The 19875-nt window shown below is 41.5% G+C and overlaps 1 protein-coding gene across 6 annotated transcripts in view; it reads right to left on the bottom strand.

Moving 5' to 3' along the window:
* The window catches only part of NCOA1 (nuclear receptor coactivator 1), a 244614-nt gene extending 225807 nt beyond the window's left edge, over positions 1–18807 (bottom strand). For 5 of the 6 annotated variants that reach the window (XM_028099321.2, XM_028099322.2, XM_088026339.1 and 2 more), the window contains exon 1: positions 18729–18806. The gene's annotated coding sequence lies outside the window, so the exon portion shown is untranslated. Of the gene's footprint in view, positions 1–18728 lie in introns of all 6 variants that reach the window. The other variant, XM_028099325.2, reaches the window with a different exon arrangement.
* Between the last annotated feature and the right edge of the window lie 1068 nt (positions 18808–19875).

The following is a 19875-nucleotide window of genomic DNA, read 5'->3' as shown; positions in this document are numbered from 1 at the left end:
TTTTAGAAAAAGAACTGTGACTGCACTCTTGCTCTCTCAGTTAAAAATATCTGTAGTGAGCCTACATATGTGGCCCATGGAGTAAAACCAAGACATCACTACTCACCTGGGGACTCTTAAGTGACCTCTGACATATGACATTTACCACACATAAAATCTCTATCGCTGTCAATTTTAACAAGAGAAGGAAACTCTCCCACATGTCAACAGCAGTAGTAATGGAAACAGAAGTTAGAAAGTGACCAGAGTGTTCTTTCCGTCCACACTTTTCACTATCACTTAGCCAAAGGCAAAGGCCTCCACTTTCACCTTTCCTGTGTATTGCCAGCCCGGCACACTTCTCATTTCAACATCTGTAATATTTTTCAAGGCACTTTCACACACAGTACCTCATTAACCCCACAAGATAGATAAGGCAGCTCTATTTATACCCCCTTTTACAGACATGGAAGAACAGAGCTATTAAGAGCACAAGACTGGAGTGAAGCAGGGCTTGAATCCCTGCTTCACTACTCAGCAATGTGAACTGCAAAATAAAGATGATAATGCCTGCCTCACAGCATAGTTATGAGGATGAGACTGCACAACAGAAAGCGCTTAGTACAGAACCTGGTGTAAAATAAACACTAAAGGAATGGTAGCTGCTACTACTGTTGCTGTTAATTAGGCAAGATCAAACAGCTCCTCAACACAGGAGCCAAGACTGAAACTTAGATCTTTGATTCCACACCACACAGCTTCATTCTCAAATGGTCACCAGGAGTCCTACTGCATGGCATAGACTCTACGTAGCATTTGCAGGCAATACCTCCCTGTTATCTAGACACCATCGTGATCACGTTAGGATTTTAAGAATCAAAAACCAATAAAAATACCAACAGCTGCTAACACCACCAAAAGACAACCAACCATTATATGCATCTCATAATACTATCTATAAAGTCGTCTTGCCCCCCCACACACAAAATTAAATCTTAATCAAGGTTCTAAGTCAAACTACCAATTTACATACATAGAGGGGAGAGAAATACGTTAAACTAAACAGAAATCCAGAATGTAACAAATTCTATAGGACAAACCACCCAAGTTCTTCAACATAAATTCAAGGGAAAAAAGAAAGAAAGAAAGAAAGAATCTACAAATTTAAAAAGGACTTAAAAGATATTTCAATCAACCCAGATATCAGAAAAATTTTTTTGATTCTCCCCCCAAAAAAGGCATAGCATCAGCCCCAGGTATTATCTGCTTGGGGGAGAGAATACATTAGGACATAACCAGAAATATTCAGGAATATTTTAGGCTTTCGGACATTTCTTTTTACCCCTTGTAAATCAACAAATCAACATTCTGGTTTTTAAAAGAAAAGCAATAACAATATTGCTTTTACTTTTCTGTGCTACATCTATGATAAAAGTCTTACTCTGAAGAGTATTTTTTAAAGACTACAAATTTATAGGTTCTTAAAATGATCCTCCCCAAACCCCTCTCCCAATCTACAAGAGATGGCTGGATCAAAGGTCAAGGGAAAAAACAAACAAGAAAAGTCAGGAAGGAACACTTTTGTAACTGAAGCTTAAAAGAAAACCCACAGTGTGAACAGGATTAGCTGTCAACAGGAACCTTCCCAGAAGTAACCCATCCTATGATGAGATTTGAGATACCTTAATGAAAATTACAGCACCTCCGTGTCATCAAGAAGCAGTCAGTTAAGGTAAACTGAATGAAAATTAATCTGAAATTTCAACATGGGCACCTGCTGTAATGCAGATTACTTGTTTATGTCAATGGTATTCTAAAAAAGAGGTGAGACAGCTCACAGCATTAGAATTAAAAAGAGGGAAGCGATGAGACTGGGACAAGGAGAAAGTGAGGGAAGAAATAAGATGAAGTGAGGGGTAAGTTCATCAAGGTCCTATAAAGTTGCAAGGGAAGGACTGCCCATGTGACTGAGTTTCCCTTGCACGGAGAGAAATACCATGGGCTACAGGAGTCATGACTATATAATACAAGCAGACCAGCCAGTCAGGAGAAAGACGGCTTTTCCTGGGACCAAGACCTGGGGAAAAAGTTTCTACATGGGGTCAAACAATAATGGTGATGATAGCAGCTTGAACTATATACTTTAAAATGGTGAAGATGGTAAATTTTATGTTATGTGTACCTTACTCTAAGAAAAAAAAATGGGGGGGTGGGACAGCAGCAGCTCTTTTTCATTGCATGTGTGCTGGGCTGGGCATGTTCCAAGAATTTTACGTGTTTAAACTCAAAGAATTTTTTTTTTTTGGTCAATTTATTTTAGTTCAGTGTTTACCCCAGTTTTATTGAGAGATAACTGACATACAGCGCTGTGTAAGTTTAAGGTATACAACATAATGATTTAACTTAGATATACTGTGAAGTGATGACCACAGTAAATTCAGTTAACATCCATCATGTAGTATAGATACAGAAAAAAAGAAAAAAAATGTTTTTCTTTAACTTGTGATGAGAACTCTTAGGATCTCCTCTCTTACTGACTTTCAAATATATCTTACAGCAGTCTTAACTACAGCCATCATGCTGTACATTACATTACATCCCTAGGACTTACCTTATAACTGGAAATTTATACCTTGGGCCACCTTCATCCGATTCCCCAGGTCCCTACCCCCACCCCTTGTAAACTCACAGAATTCTCACAACAACCTTGTACAGGTAGGTACAATTATTACCCTATTTCACAAATGAGAAAACTAAGGCACCAAGAGGTTAAGCAGCACACAACTAGGAAGCAGCAGAGCCAGGCTTCCAGCCCAGGGAATCTGGCTCCAGAGTCCACACTCCAAACTATTACGTAACCCCTCAACCAGAATGGTGTCTCCTTTTGGGCAAGAGTATTCACCATCAGCCATTCGCTCATTTTGTGTTGAGTCTTAGTCCTCCAGATAGCTGCTAATAGTAACAGTAGTAGCAGAATTACAACATCAATAAGGAAGGGCACTAAGATAAAGGAGATGATAGGCTCACAAGAATTCTATAGTAAGAGTATAATAAGAGTACTAAATTTTATAAAGCTGTTTATTTTAATGGCCCTCAATAAAGGTTGATTGCATTATACCAAATGACAATTCCGTAAAGTAATTCTACCCCAGTCTAAAACAATGTAATCTATATACTTCGCTTTCTGGTATTCGGGCTTGATCCAAGTAAAAACTGTTTCTAGAGCATGGATTGAACGTGTTTAAGCAATTCTCAGAAAGTGCTGTTTCTGACTGGTAGATTTTTGATAAGAATTGGGCAGCAAAGAAAGTGGATACATACTCACTAGAGCGAAGCTATTCTATACTGCCAATTACAGGTAGACTAAATACTTTCATACTCAAGTCAGGTTAATATCCTCTTATGAAAATTAAAGAGTCTAACCGCTAAAGATACCAAGCAGCCAGCCCACCTCTCCATGGAGGTGAGCCAAGAAAGTATTTTCTTATAGGGCCAAAATTTTCCTCTGAAAGTGGTTTTGATTCTGCACCAATGGACAAATCAGTCAGTTAAGTCAGAAAGCTCTATACCGGGTGCCTGGGTGCCTCAGTCGTTAAGCGTCTGCCTTCGGCTCAGGTCATAATCCCAGGGTCCTGGGATCGATTCCCGCAATGGGCTCCCCACTCAGCAGGAAGTCTGCTTCTCCCTCTCCCAGTCCCCCTGCTTGTGTTCCCTCTCTCTCTGTCTCTCTCTGTCAAATAAATAAATAAAATCTTTAAAAAAAAAAAAAAAGGAAAGAAAGCTCTATACCATTCAGTGTACTCTCAATGATTTTGAACTAAAAAATTCTCGTAACAAGTCTCCCAACATTCATCTCTACCATAAAATTAACCTCAATGAAGCATCCATGGAACATCCAATTAAGATATGTATCCTTGAGGGGCGCCTGGGTGGCTCAGTCGGTTAAGCGGCTGCCTTCGGCTCAGGTCATGATCCCAGGGTCCTGGGATCGAGCCCCATGTCCGGCTTCCTGCTCAGCAGAGAGCCTGCTTCTCCCTCTCCCTCTGCCTGCCACTCTGCCTACTTGTGCTCTCTATCTCTCTGTCAAATAAATAAATAAAATCTTTAAAAAAAAAAAAGATATGTATCCTTGAGCGAACTAAATGAATTGTGCAGTTATATAAAGTTATTAGATATAAACCAGTTAAATGTCCAGAGATACCTGTAAAATATACATATGTTGTGGGTTTTGGAGTAACAGATATCTCAAATCTTTCTATCTGAAATAACTAGGTAGCAGGGTCAGCTGCCTACCAAGGCCATTCCTAGTCAATGTAAATACAACTACATCATAAGCATGGTATGGCTAGGAAGCAAAAAAAAAAAAAAAGACAAACATCCCAAAAGGAAAGTGAACAATATCAATAAAAGAACCTTAGAGGGAAAAAATCCAACACACAATAAACATGTGGTAAGAGGAACAACTTTATCAATAATCAGGGAACTGCAAATTACAACAATGCTGTTATAGCATTTTCACCCATCAAATAGGGCCCAGATAGAAATGACTGATAATATCCAGAGTTGATAAAGGTGAGGGAAAGCAGCAACTATAATATACTGTTGGTAGAAGTGTAAACTGATATAGCTTTTGGGGTAACATTTTGAAAGGACCTCAATTTTTTAAATGTGCATAACCATTAATTCCATAAGTATGTTCTCATACATGTGCAAAAAAGTACAAACTAGGATGTCTACCAAAACATAGCTTACAACAGCAAAAACTCGATATCCAAATGTCCATCAAAAAGGAGAAAGCTAAATTACAGAATATACATCTAATGTAACAGCTATGCAGCATTTTATGCAAAGATAAAATGGCTCCTTCATATTCTGACATAAAAAAAATTCCCATGACATTAAGTTTAGAAAGTCCATGACAATTCAAAAAATAAGATCCTACGGCGGGGTGGGGAGGCTAGGGAAGAAAGGAGGGATAGATGCCAAAAGGGGTCTGAATTAGTCAGAACTTTCAGTTCCAACAGATAAAAACCTAATTCAAACTAGCACAAGCAAGTTAGGCAACTGATTAGTTCATTTAACTGGAAAATAAAGGGTGGATCTCATTAAAGGTTCAAGTGGGTCCAGAGGTTCCAATGACTCCCCATGCTCACGCATGCAAGCATGTGAGAATGTGTGTGATTGTGCATTTCTGAGTGTGAGAGAGACAGTCTGTCTCAGTCAGCTCTGCTTCACCCTGTATGTTGGCCTCATTCTTTCCTATAGCAGATAGGCTTCCTTCATGTGGCCAGGTACACTCTATCTCAGTTTAGCAACTCCAATGGAATGAGCCTGTCTCTGTCCAACATCTGTTTTTCAATCTCAAGGAAAGGCTCTGAACCTGTATTGGTCATATAGCTATTCTGCAGCAATCACTGTGTCCAAAGAAACTATGACCACCTGGCTGGCTCAGTCAACAGAGCATGCACTCTTGATCTCAGGGTTGTGAGTTCAAGCCCCACATTGAGTGTGCACCCTATTTTTAAAAAATTATAAATAAATACATACATACATACATACATACATACATATCCAGCCTAGGTCACAGGCCCATCCCTTGGCCACCAGGAAAGATACTGTGACCTGAAATGAGGGAGGGGGGAGCCTAAATTAACAGCTGCCATATAATTCACTACAGAGACTTTCACCTTTTCACTCTATATACTTTCTTTCTTTGAATTTGTTGTTAGAATATAGCTATGATTTACATATGTGGTTTATTTTTTAAACTTAAATGAATGCTATTGGAATGCAGTCATAAAGAAAGCCTAAGGTCTAAAAAGTTCAGGGTTGATGACTTTAAGAGTAAAACTAGGAGGAAAATAAGCCTCACGTATAAGTAAGAAACTGGGCTTCCTAGTCCTGCATACTTGGCCAACATTTTAACCATCACCCAGTAGTCCTTATTGAACCAAGAATTAAAAGATGAACGAAAGGGGTGCCCAGGTGGTGCAGTCGGTTAAGCGTCTGCCTTTGGCTCAGGTCATGATCCCAGGGTCCTGGGATCGAGTCCCATGTAGGGCTCCCTGCTCGGCGGGAAGCCTGCTTCTCCCTCTGCCCCTCTCCCACTCGTTCTCTCAATCTCTCTCCCTCTCTCTCAAATAATTAAAATCTTAAAAAAGACGAACAAAAAACTGAGAAAACAGATTTTAATTACATAGCATTATGTTGATAAGAGGGAGGGAAAAGACTTCCAAGGATTCTAAGGAGAAATATTATGAAATCCTCAGACAGCAAAAGGTCTCCAATAGTGTCAGAAAAGCCCTTTATGCCCTCCCTCACTTTTCTCACCCCATAATGTCACCAAACAGTATATGTAGAAAAGCTATGGATCAGTCTTACTGAAACCAAATAATCACTTTCTACCTGTTTCAAATATATACTCTAAAGATGTTAGCAAACCATCTAAACTAAAACAATATATATTACCTACCCCTAAAGTAGAGACATTATTAAAATTTCTCCTTTAATTGTCCCAAGGTCCACCATTCAACGTTACAAATTCTTTTTACAAATAAAAAATAAAAATCCCAGTTAGATTGACACACAAAACAATTCCTCTTTACTTCAGTGACTCCAAGCAAGGCCTACCAATTCTGGTATTCACTCACCTCTCTAAAGCAAGCCAATTCTACTATGGTAAAACATTTATTGCTCACCAAGTATTTCTTGCCCACATTTCCTAGACCCTCAAGTAGACCCTCCGTGACTACTACTGACCAATGGATTGACTACTACCGACCAATGGATTGCATAAGAAGAAGGATTAGGGTCACTTCAGGGCCAAAGGCACAGTAACCAAAGAGATTCCATGTTCCAGATAGTGCACCAAACATACTTTATTATTTTAACTACAGACCCCTTTTTTCATGTTCCAGGAGACTACGTTATAAGTTAATATTCCATATACTACAAATCTAATTCAAATTCCACTTCCTCCAGGAAGCTTACCCAGACCATGCCAGCCTCCTAGCATCATTATTAACATACTATGTATGTATACGATGGGTAAGGCATTACGAAAGCACTGTGGTACTGACATAGAACTAGTATAATAAATGCTCTTCCCTCTATAATTTACAATGTGGTTGCTGTAAGAGGACACATGTAAAAAGAGAAATAAGTATACATGATAATAAATTTCAAGTGAGTGCTAAAAATAGTAAGTGCTACAGGAGTTTCCACATATCTCAGTTAGCAAGTAACTAGACAGTTATATATACCCATATGACATCTTTTCTATGATTTTTTTAATTCGTGTATGATTTAAAGCAAATGAGACTCCCTTATGGAGATTACAATCTCCTTGAAGGGCAGGAACCCTAAGATATAGTAACTTCCTGGCTCCCCAAAGCACCATCAATCAATAAGTATGCAATAAAAGTATAGCTTTTATTGAGAAGAATGGGCTGAGAAATTAAAACAGAAGTATAGGAATCCCCAAGACATTAGGAATTTGTGTCTCGAAGATGACAAAGGAGAGAGAGGAAGCAAGACAAGTTTTTCTGTTATCCATGGCAGGTAGAACTCTACACTGGAGAACAATGACTCATCAGGCTTCCCCAGACTTTTGAACATAGCCCATGACAGCCAACTTCTTGTGCTGTAGGACTACATGGTCTCCAGGCAATATGTGATTTCCAATTCAATTTCCCAAATTCCCTGAAACCAGTAAAGAGAATCCCTAGATAATATGTACAAGTAATCCAGGCACACATTAAAAAAAAAAAGGTCTCTTTCTCGAAGTACATTAATAAGTAGCATTATGATTTAATCAATGTGATTTGTCAAATATTTTACTATGTGTATGCAGAGGACACACACTGCAGAGGACAAAATATAAAACATAATCCCCTTTTGCCATTCTCATACCCTAATTTGGGAGATAGGACACATGAAAACAAAAAATTCCACACAGCACAAGGCAGTAAAGTGTCAAATGAATAATAAGGAAAATAAATATTAAAAGAGTTCATAGAAGGAAGAGATTACTTTCAAATTTCATATTCTGAACAATTCACAAGCAAGGTGGAATCTCAGCTGAGCTTTAAAGGATAAGTACAATTTCAAGAGGCGTAGAGTAAGATAAGGGAGAACATTCCAGACAAAGGACTATGTAAAGCAGTAGAAACAGAGAAGCCAAAGGGATGTTTAAGGGGCAGTAAACTGACCATTTATTTCGAACAGTTTACTAGGGGAGAATAGTGGGAAATGAGACCAGAAATGCAGGTTGGTGCCAGACACTGGAAAGCTTTAAATGCTAGGCTAAGTAACAATTTTATCTTGACAGTAATGAAGACCCTTTGAAGGTTTTTAAGCAAATAACACAATGAAAATAAAAATTAGGATGATCACCCCAAAACAAAATTTAGGACAGACTTAAAAAGGAACTCACTGGGGAGAGTGAGACCACCTTGGACACCATCACAATAATTAGGCCTAAATCAGAACGATGACAGTGAGGAGAAAAAGGAACAGATCTAAGCAGCTGATCAAACTTGGAAAGTATTTCTAGCATATGTCAAATCAGACCCTAAGGACTCCAGAAAGCTGAGATTCAAATGCTAGAAAGAAAGAGTTTAAAAGCACAACAACTGTGAATTCCAGCCTACCCAGCAGGGTCTCCCTACACTTGAACTGATACTGGGCTCTGCCATACCTATATGCATTCCCATCCCCACACACCTACAAAAGATCCACTCTTTTCGATTGGGGTTTAGGAGGGCAGAGGTGGGAAATGATATATAAGAGCAGCCAAGTGATGAAGGCCAGGTAGTTGTGCAACAAATAGAACTCAAACATCTGTAAGAGCCAAAGGCAGTGTAATCACATCTATTGCAAAACGGAAAAATAGACTGCAAATCCAGTCATACTGCAGGCTTGAGTAATGACATCAGATATATCCATTAAACTTGGCAAGAGGGTAAGACTGGATGAATGGAGTTATTGAGGTCCCGGTCCTTAACAACAGAGGTTTTAACCTTTGGGGAGGTCATGAACCCTTTTGGGAATTTGGTAAAAGCTATAGACCCTCTCCCCAGAGAAATGCACACACTCACAAAATTTTGCATATAATCTCAAGAGTATGCACAGACCCTCTAAAGCCTATCTAGAGACTCTTAGTCTACGAATCCCATGGGGTCTTAGTTAAGAACCCCCACTAGAAAACACTGATAACCATTCATCATATACTCCACGGTTTAAAAGTTTTTGAATAGGGAGCCATATATGTACATTTATTTACAATTTATATACAGTACACACCAGATCAATAAATTATGTACCTTGTAAAGCACACACAAAAAATGGAAATTTAACAGAATGACATTTCTTATAATAAAATAAACAATTCTAAAGCATTTATATTATTTATGACACAGTTTTGTGCTATTCCTGATAAACACAATTATTAATACCACTGTTTTTGGTGAGAGTACTGTGATTGAACATGGTTTGTTATTTTTCAATTTTGCTTTCATATTTTGTAATATGGCAACTTGAGGTCTGGTTCTAAATTTCAGTTCATTTTAATAGTAAATAACTATTTTATTTGATTTTAATGACTATCATAGTCAAAATATATATATTTCACAAAGATGGGTAAAACCAAATGAAAGAACTGCATCACCTCCTGCACTGTATAAAACATGATATGATATTCAATTTTCAATCCCATTGACCATTTATGCAAAGGTTTTTGCTAAAGTTCAGCTAGTGCATTTCCATATTTCCTGATGACAACCAGTTGTTCTTCCTAATAAATCAAATGGTATTGCTTTTTTATATTTTCAAGAGAAAGGCACAAAATCACTAAAATGCCTAATTTTACAAGGTTTTTATACAGGTTAGAAAATTTTGTTTCCTAAGTTCAAATGTTTGTATAAAAACATTCTTAAAGTTACACACATCATTTTCAGCAATTAAACCCAATAATGATGGAAATAGTTCTAAATATTCATTTTCAATAACTTCTGTCTATAACATTGAATTTTATTTTGTTCTGAAAGGTAGTTACTTTGTGAGTCACTCTTAAGAACCATCATGCCAAAGGGACAGATAAAGTAAGTGTGCTTATTTTTCACAAATATCTGCTGGGCAGCATACTACTCACAGCAACTTGTCACAGAAAATGTCAGCAAATTTGGAACCTCTGTGTTTTTGTGAAAGAAAAATGAGGAAGTCACCTTTTAGTTTGACAATTCTTAAGACCTTTGCCTTAATGACCAGTTAATCTCTATGAAATATTATACAAAAGATCTGCATGGTGACTCCCTACGGCAATACAAAGTATGTTAAGAGACTACTATTTAAAGTAACAAATTTGAAAATCCAGTTACCCAGGCCCCTGTAAACTGTAAAACATCACAACAGACTGGGAAAAAAAAAAAAAAAAAAAAAAAAACTTCCTTACATATCTCTAACATTTCTCCCATTTCCCAGATAATTCTATGTCAACTGTACCGTGGACACCATGGTTCTAACTGTGCCTGGGCTCTCAAGGGTCAAAGCGCCCTATCTGTACCCTCCAACCAACTTCCCTAGCAAGCTAGCAAAGTTTAAAGGAGTTATCTTTAAAGGTGCTCTAATTATATTGTCTCCATCTCTGAATTACTACCAGTTTGGCAAAAGACACAAATGCAGCACATTCTGTGACACCAGTTGTCTTCAACACTGTTCCCTCAGTGTAATGTTGGCTAGCAGTTCAGTCAAATAATAGGGCTAGAACAAGGTCCAAGACTCTTCATGACATATCCTGCCTTAAATCCTTTTTTGGAACATGGCAGGGCATAAATAAATCAGTAAAATAAATCATGAACTATACTGAGAGCCAGGGACTTTCAACTTACATGACCAACCTCACTTATACAGAGAAATACACTTATATTTTTACAAGGAGATGACATTTTTACACTTAAAAAACAAGTCCACTGTATAAATGCCAAATGATAATACTCTATTTAAAAAAAACAGCTACTGCTTAAAAAAAAAAAGTATAAGCCAGTGAAAAAGATTTTGTACTAACTCCTATCAAAAAAAAAACACATAATCTGTTCTCAAATATACATAAAAACGAGTGAATAAGTTCCTAGTGTGGTAAGCCTTACATATGGAATCATTTCAAAAACTATGAAAATATAAAATTTGGGGTGTAAAACCTGCCAAAAAAAATCTATGTAAATTTGGAAAACTGACATTTCTCATAGATCTCATCCAGATCTGCATACTTCACTGTTCCCCACCACCTCCCTCCATTAAAATCCTGCAACGTCTTGCTACTGCACCTACAGCATCTGGTTCCCTCCTCCTTCTTCAGCTGGTGCCACCCTCCTCCTTGCACTTTCCCCTTTCGTTACTCCTAAAAAATCCCAAGCTTTTCTGTCCTTTCATCTTTGCTATTTAATCTTCCTTAATATACTGTTCTCCTCACCCTCACTCATACACAAATCATCCCCTGCCTTCAATGTTCTGGTCCACCCAGAGCCCTGCATGAAACCTCCCCTGATCACTCTCAAATGAGAATAATTGCTCCCTCTCCTGAATCCTCAAAGTACTATTTCATACCTCTCTCATAGCACTCATCACATTCAATCAGTATTATACGTATTTGTGTGTTCGTCTTATCACCTCTCTTAGGTCATAATCTCCTTAAGAACAGGATTTGTATCTTATCTTTTAACTTCCCTATCTTTTAACAACACAGCACCTTGAACAAAGTAGGTACTTCTATACCTATGTCTTGAATGAATGAGTGGCTACTTAGAAATTCAATTACAGACTTCCTGTACCACCTGGAATGGAGAGGGAGGTATGAGACAACAAGCAACTTTTCCCCGATTTTCTCCAAACAAACTCACCAAAGTAAAGCCAGTATTACACATACAGGTGCTTTCAAAAAGCACGGATGTTTCATCCTTCACCTATCTGGTCAAATATGGTGTAATATCTTATATACACTCACATAGATTATCTTCCATTAAACAATCAAATCTATATTTGATAATAAAAGCATGTAAATATTTTAACCATATAGGTAAACTAAAAATTTAAGATGTACTATATTAAAGCTATCAGAATGAGATCAACCATTCAAAGCACAAGCAGAGGGGCGCCTGGGTGGCACTCAGTTAAGTGTCCAACTCTTGATCTCAGCTCAAATCTTGATCTCAGGGTCTGAGTTCAAGCCCGACACTGGGCCCCACGCCCAACGTGGAGCCTACATTAAAAAAAAAAAAAGTACAAGTGGAAACACAGAGAATGACCAAGCAATTTATTCCAAATGGAAAAAAAAAAAAAAACCACCTGAGCTTTAGCTATTTAAATGCTAACGAAACTTGAGAGGCAGAATTTTATTGCTAAGAATCCAAAACCAACCATTCAAAGATAAGCTTACCTAGACAGAAGCACCAAAGAATCAACATTACTGAAGTACAAAGGTGAGATGAGAAACAGCACAAAAATCTTAAAGTGACACTATCATTAAGCAACTGGTATATATGGGCTCCTGAGTCATCAGAAAGCAAGGAGATTACAGGAGTCTCCACTGCACATGTAAGGAACAGAGAAAGCCCAGAAAGGAAAGGAGGGCTACAATGTGGCCAACTGTGGCAAACACTCTTGGAGAGAAGCCAGTCTAAAGGTATGCCTGTGACAGAGCACCTGACTGCCACACTTGGTTAAGCCTCAGACTCCTGATTTAGGCTCAGGTCATGGTCTTGGGGTAGTGAGATCGAGCCCCTGGGAGTCGGCTTCAGACTGCGCATGCCCTACGTAAACAAATACATAAAATATTTTTTTAAATACATAAAGGGCTGCCTGTGATTTCAGGTCAGAAGACCCTGACTCAAATGTCATCAATAATACCTACAAGCTGTGCAATCTTACACCAACCGCTTAGCCACCCTGAGCCTTGTTTCCTCGTTTATAAAATGTAACATGCAAAACAAGCACAGTACCTGAGTACAGTGTGTCTCGGAGACAGCACTCAATAAATATTTGCTGACTCTGAATAAGGGCCATACTAGAAAAGCAGACATTTCTCTCGAGGCAGTCTTGTAGTTTTTGAGAGAACAGCCTTAAGTAATTCCTGATTAATACTTTACTGCAATATTTGACAGTCAATTTTTGGCCAAAAAATAAAAATACTCCTTTCCTCCTCGCTTACACATTACTTAAAAGCTTACTAAAATTCTTAAAATTGTAAATCTTTGTAATAACTTTCAAATACTAAAACAAAACAAAACCTCTCATAAGGAAGACTGGAAGCCAAATACCTGGGTTCTTGCCTAAGTAATGCCACTAAATACGTGACCCATGAGAATTACTATATTTGCCTGGCCTTAGTCTTCTCATCTGTAATATTAAGGAGATTGTGCTAAATTACCATTAAGGCCCCTTTAAGTAGTGTGGTTCTAATCGGGTGATGGGCATTAAGGAGGGCACTTGATGTAATGAGCACTGGGTATAATATGCAACTGATGAATCACTAAATTCTACCCCTGAAACTACCAATACAGTATATGTTAACTCAATGAATCTAAATTAAAAAAAATTTTAATACATTATTTTTTTAAAAATTGTGTGGTTCATGCCCTCTCAAGGACTGTTCCAACCTAATTAGGAAACAATTCAACATACAATTTTAAAAAAAGGATTCCTTTCCAAAAGAAAGAAAAAGAAAAAAGAAATAAGAAATTTAGTATATTGAAAAAACTGAGCAACTGATGCTAAGGGAGTGATAAAAATCACGCTTTCTAGAGAACAGACCTACTCTGACCCTGTTTTTGAAGGTAAAGCGATAAAGGAAAAGGAAACAATTTAAATAAAGAAAATGAAACATATAAAATCAAAGCAAGATATGTATAGGTGATTATAACACTTTCTTCACTTGTGTAGCACTTTACAGTTTACAAAGAATTTCTAGACATGCATCTGCAGCAAATTTTCTGGAATGAGAAATATAAGTACTGCTTAAATTATTTACATTTGATAAATTTGCCCACAGAAAGTCTCCGCTACAAACAATAACATAAAAAACCATTGCGGAAAGGAATTTTTTAAGCATTTCTGTGTAGGATGAATTAGGCAAATGCATGCAGGCAAACAGCTATAAACCTACAAATCATAGAATTTAGCACAAGGAAAAAATGTGAAGTCAGTCCAATATGCTGATTTAATGATAAAGAAACTCAGGCCCCCAGAATCAATGTGACTCTCTTCACTCCATGTGCAAAATGACAGGAGGACCAGATTGAAGAACCAGAAATAAAGGGGGAAATCCAAATTGCAGAAAAAAGAATCAGAATTTGGTGATGGATTAGATAGTGGTGTGTTTTGGTAATGTTAGCGTAAGAAAACATTATTAAAGTCTTACTTTGTGCCAATCATTATGCTAGACCTATTTTGTTATTTAATAATTTAAAGATCATAACAACATGAGGGGTAAGTACATTATTCCGATTTTACACATGAAAACCCAGGGTTTAGTATGGTTACATAACTAGCCCAAGGTTCTATCGATTAAGTATCTGGAAAAGCCAGGACATCATCCCTTTCTGAAGTCAAACCGCCATTTCCAAAAGAAACCTAAAACCTGCCTCAAAAGTATAAGCTAGAAGAGCAAAGTTAAAGTATCACGCTGGAAACGGTGGACACCGCAGTATTGTTAGAATTCTGGTCCTGTTCATAGTTGTATTTTGCCTCTTCGCCTGCACCTAATGCTATCAGTCTTATCTGTCTGTTCCCAATGGTCGGGTCCAGGAGGTCTCAGTAAAGCTAAACTTCCCGGCTCTCCACACTAAAACATCCACGGGGAGAGATTAGATCAAAATATATGTAAGATTAGGGTGACTAGAGGGTGATTAATTTCAAGTCCTACACAACTCAAGTGACTATAGCTTCTGTTTTGGCATAAGCTATTTATCTTCAAAATATGATAACTATACTAAGCTTTTCTAAAAGCCTGTCACTTCAAGGAGCCTCAAAAATACTGTGCTGCAGATGGGGGTATGGGGGAGGAAGCGTGGATACAACAACCCACTCTGCTTGCACCTCCGGATTGGATTTATATGTTGATGTCAGTGTTTTGTAATAATTTCTCTTCTTCAACCACATATCCTGTGGAAATCTAAAATAACCATTTTTCTATATTCCAAATATCTATAATCCAAATGCTGTACACCCATAAAACATTGTCCAGAACTACAGAAAAATTCCCGCACCTCTTTAAGCAACCAAGTACAGTACCCAGTTGCCATTAGGCCATTTTATGACCTCTAACCCCATATGTTGAGAGAAAGGTACAAAGTCTAGCTAAAATATAAAGAAGGGAGAAGGAAAGGCTTGAAATGACTAGACCTCATCTCAAAGAAAAGAGGTCAGAGGCCACAGGGCCCATTCTCGGTGAACAATGACCAAAGGCTAAACTAGTGGTTAACCGAGGAAAGAAGCAACAAGGAAGTCCTTTCCTATACAGTCTAGTCTGTCCCAGTGGGTAGGAAAGTTGTACACCATGATAAGAAATTTGTGCAGCTCTGAAGCCCAGACCCGATTCAACTCCTGGATGGCATGAATTTTCACCCAGTCCCACACTCCCACCTGTGCCTGGTATTTGCAGGTAATGTAAAAAAGGAGCCCAGCACGTGGTTTTGGGCCTCTGCCAGGAAAGCAGTTGATGGCCCTCTGAGAATTCTTGTGATTATCCTATGTAGAAGGCAAAAACCACTACCAAGATAATAATGAGCATCCTAGGGATCTCCTCCCATGCCCCGAGACTTACAGGTAGTGTGTGCTTATACTGACCTCCTATTCTTGCCCTAAAATGAAAGCTGTGTCATGCCATAGGGTTTAAGGCCAACTAACTCCAAAAGATATGCCACATTATATTCAAACAATGTGGAGCCCTTGGAGGATGAGGCAAAAAAAGAAAAACTAGAGTAAGGAACAGAGGAGAGGTAGTCTCTCTCTAAGAGAGGGTATATAAAATTGATGACAACAAAGAAGGGAGGGCTAAAAGTCTTTGAAAAACAATTAGAAATCACACTGTGATATATAATCCAAGAGAGAAAAGATTTTCAAGGAATGTCCCATACCCTCTCTCCCACGCTCCACCTTTCAGCACCTCTACACCACCCTCATCACTTACTCAACATTTAGTCCTGGTGAAGACCAGTCATTGGATTAGCAGGATCAATAGTACATGCGGGGAACATTCCATCCTGAGAACATCTTTAAATTATTTAGGCTTGTTTACCACCCTTCCCTATAGAGTAGAAGCATGAAATGTTGCCAGCACTTTCACAATATATACCAGTCAGCACCATAGCAACCCAATCCTCTGCCCACCAAAAGCTTAACACATACACACAAAACAGGAAATTCAACAAAAATTAAATTTGACCCTAGACTCCCTCAGCAGTTAAATGTCTTAAGTAGTAGCAGTATCTTTGTATCACACCCACTTCATGCTACCCTTACAGCTTCCTGGCGTGAGCAAATTCTTGGGATTATACAAACTGCTGCTTCTGTTTCCAGCCCAGATTTCTGGAGATGAAACCCTAGAATTGAGGGAGAAGGAAAAACAAATGTTGGCAGAAAGAGGGAGGGAAATGCACTGTCTATGTAATCCCAGTTTAAGTGGAACAATCACCATTAGTTCCATCAAGCACTTTTTTTCAATAAAACCACTTACCCAAAAATGCAGATCTGAAATACTCCCTTGGCTTAAACCACACAAAAAGCAATTTAATAGACACAATCCTACAGATTTTCTCAGAAAGAAATGAGGAAGAGATTTTGACAAACTATGTCAAATTCAAGTTTTGCACCTTAAAACTCAAACTTCCTTGTGAGTTAAATAAATGTAATAAATAAGCAGTGCAAAATGTCTACAAAAATCAAACCAAACACCTGTTCTTATAAGCAACACCCCTCCATTTTCTCTCCAAACCATGCATTTCCCTATTCAGGTCCCCTTTTTGATCCACTGCTCCCAAAGCATGAAGTCTGAGTAAGAAATGGAGGGAAAACGTTTCAGATGCTAGATCACAAAACCAAATTAGACCCTTCCACAAAGTACAGGAGATAAAATAGAAACACATCCAAATTGTATCTAGTTTATGACAAATAACTCACGGAATGACCATTTATTAAGCTGAATCAAACCCCACTACTACCTTTCACCCAAAACCATTTCTAGTTCAAGAGCCAAAAGACCCAAGCAAATACTTTCTTTTCACATTATTCTCAACATGAAGAAATCTGACCCCCTTCCTACTACATCATAGCTTCTGTGAAACAAGCTGAGAGGCCCCTTTGGCCAACTTTTTTTTTCTTTTCTTTTTTTTGAGCCTAACCTCCAACCAATTCCAGAAGAAGACACAAACCTCAAACAAATTTAACCCTTGATATCCATCCCTTCAGCAGCACAGCGAGCTCCACCACAGCAATGTTTTACACAGACACTTGAAGATTCCTTCATCACTTAAGTGTAAGCCTCAGCCCTCACAAATCATAGCCACAGAGATTACTCTTGGCATCAACAGAGGGTGCTGGGGCTGCAATTCGCTCAAGAACACTTCATTCACCATCTTCATACTCGACATTAAAAATCTGCCCTCTCAAAAGAAAAAAAAGAAATGTCACCTTCTCCACAAGGACACCTGCCTCTTCGACGTTTCTACAGCGAACGAGGAGAGCCAAGCATGAAAGGCTAAAAGATCCTCCAGCTTAAAGTTTTCCTCCCCAACAAACTCTGCAGCCAAAGCACCGTGGACTGTCCTTGTCACACACACAGGCTTTACTGTCAAACCTTCTGTCCCCCTCTAACATCGTCAGTGTCTTGACCATGGGGGTGACTGCTTTAAAAAGAAGCAAAACGAACAAAACAAAACCCACAGCTGGGTAGTAAGGACTAGGGACCCTGGTGTCCGGTTTCTCCGTTTCTTCCGAGAGACCAGAGGGCGGCTCGAGTTCTGCCGCTGACCATTAACCAGTCCCACCTCCCGATCGTCCAGTCAACACGTCGGCTCCCCCTCTTAGGTCCTTTCAGCAGACTCCTAGGAAGGGGACCAAACCCTAGCCCTACAGCAAAATCTCACTTATCCATCCCCTTCTACCTCCGAAAGCCCTCGCCGGGAGAAGATAAAAACAAGTGAGCCGGGGTAAACAGAAGCGCCGTCGAAGGCTGCGCTTACGGAAAGGCACGCCATGGTCATCCCCATTTCGCAGTCCGGGCAAGCGAGACTCGGAGAGGCTGCCCGGCTTGCCAAGGTCACCGCGCGCGCCGGGGCCGAGGGGCGCCCGCGCCGACTTCCGGCTCCCCCTCTCGGCGGCGGGGAGCGCCGGCGGGCTGGGGGCGCCGCTCCCCACGCCCGGCCGGCGGCCGCGAGCCTCGCGCACCCTCCGCGGATGCTCGCCCAGTCGGCGCTAACTAGGGCAACTGGGAAAAGGGGCCGCGAAGTCCCTGCTGCAGCAATTTCCTCCGCGGGCGCAGCCCCCAGCTGGCGCCCGTGACAGCTGCGACCTCCGCCCCCTCCAGCCGCGCGAGGCAGAGGGAGAACTCGGGGAAAGTGGGAGGGGGACGGAACCGAGAGAAAGGAGAGCGGGGGGCGGAGGGGCGCCAGCTGCTCCCCGCCCCCTAGGGCCTCGGCGGCCGCGCGGCTCGTGACAGCTGCACCCACCGGGAGGCTCGGCGCCCGCCGCCCGCCACTCACCTGCCGCCGCGGCCGCCTCTGGGCCGCGCTGACGGGTGCCGCGCTCGCCGGGACCGAGGCGGCGCCGCCGCGGCCTCCGCCGCTCCCCGGGCCGGGAGCCCGCCGCCGCCGCCGCCGCCGCCGCGGCTCTCCGGCCCCCTCCTCCGGAGCAGGGGTCCCCCCGCAGGGGGATGCGAAAGAATCAGGCGCAGGCTCCGCTCGAGGGAGCAGCAGGGAACCGGGCGGCCGAGGCGCTCGAGGCCGCGGTCCAGCCGTCTGAGGGGAGGGCTCGGCGGATCGCGTCAGACTCCCGCTCGCTTGGCCTGAAGAACAGGCATTTCAGCCGCTCTCCGCGGCCGCCATGTTCTCCTCCTCCTCCTCGGCCGCCGCCGCCGCTGCCGCCGCCGCCGCCGCCGCCGCCGCCACCGCCCCCCGCTCGCGGCCCCGCCCCCTCCGCGCCCCGCCCCGCCCCGCCCCGCCCCGCCCCGCCCCGCTTGCTCGCTCGCTCCCCGCCTCCCCGCCCGCAGCGCTGCCCCTGAGCGCTCGGGTCCGGCCAGGCCGCGGCGACCCTGCGCCCACCAGCTCCGACGGCGCGCCCGGGCAGCGTGCTCCCCGCCCGCCCGGCCGCGGAAAGAGGAGTAGCCCCGCGCCCTCTGCCGGCCGCCCGCCCCAGAGAGGGCTGCCGCGGTCCCGCCCCGGCCCGCGTCCTAACGAAGTGTGGGAAAGGAGGCCCCAACTCTTCCCCTCCCCTCGGGGCGTTCCTCCGACTGCTGCCGGGAAGCCGCCTAGAGCCCCAGGGTGCTTTCAGCTAGGCCGCCCGGCCTGCAGCCTCCCGCCGCGCTATCTTTTGGAGAAGGTGGTGGTGCAGCGGCTCGAGAGGCCCTGCACACCCGGGAGGAGTGGGTTCTGGGCCTGGCCCTCCACTAATCTGTTATATTACTTTGAGAGAGACACATCCCGCGGGCCTCTTTTTTTTTTTTTTATTCTGTAAAATTGGGAGGTGGTTGCCTAGATGATTTCACAGGCTGTTAGACAAGGGAAAAGAAAGATCATATAACCCCCTTCGTTTTACAGATGAAAAGATCTGACTGACACGTCTGGCTCTGCAATTCTATGAATTACCCAAAATGTCTGTCATTGACAGAGATTTCCCCTCAAGGGGGCCCAC

Source organism: Eumetopias jubatus, unplaced genomic scaffold (genome assembly GCF_037043125.1).
Source record: "Eumetopias jubatus isolate StellerSeaLion01/CBP00866 unplaced genomic scaffold, mEumJub1_p1.0 scaffold_9, whole genome shotgun sequence".
NCBI classification, from domain to species: domain Eukaryota; kingdom Metazoa; phylum Chordata; class Mammalia; order Carnivora; family Otariidae; genus Eumetopias; species Eumetopias jubatus.
The sequence above is the reverse complement of the archived record's forward strand: the minus strand, read 5'-3'. Positions and strand labels throughout refer to the sequence as shown.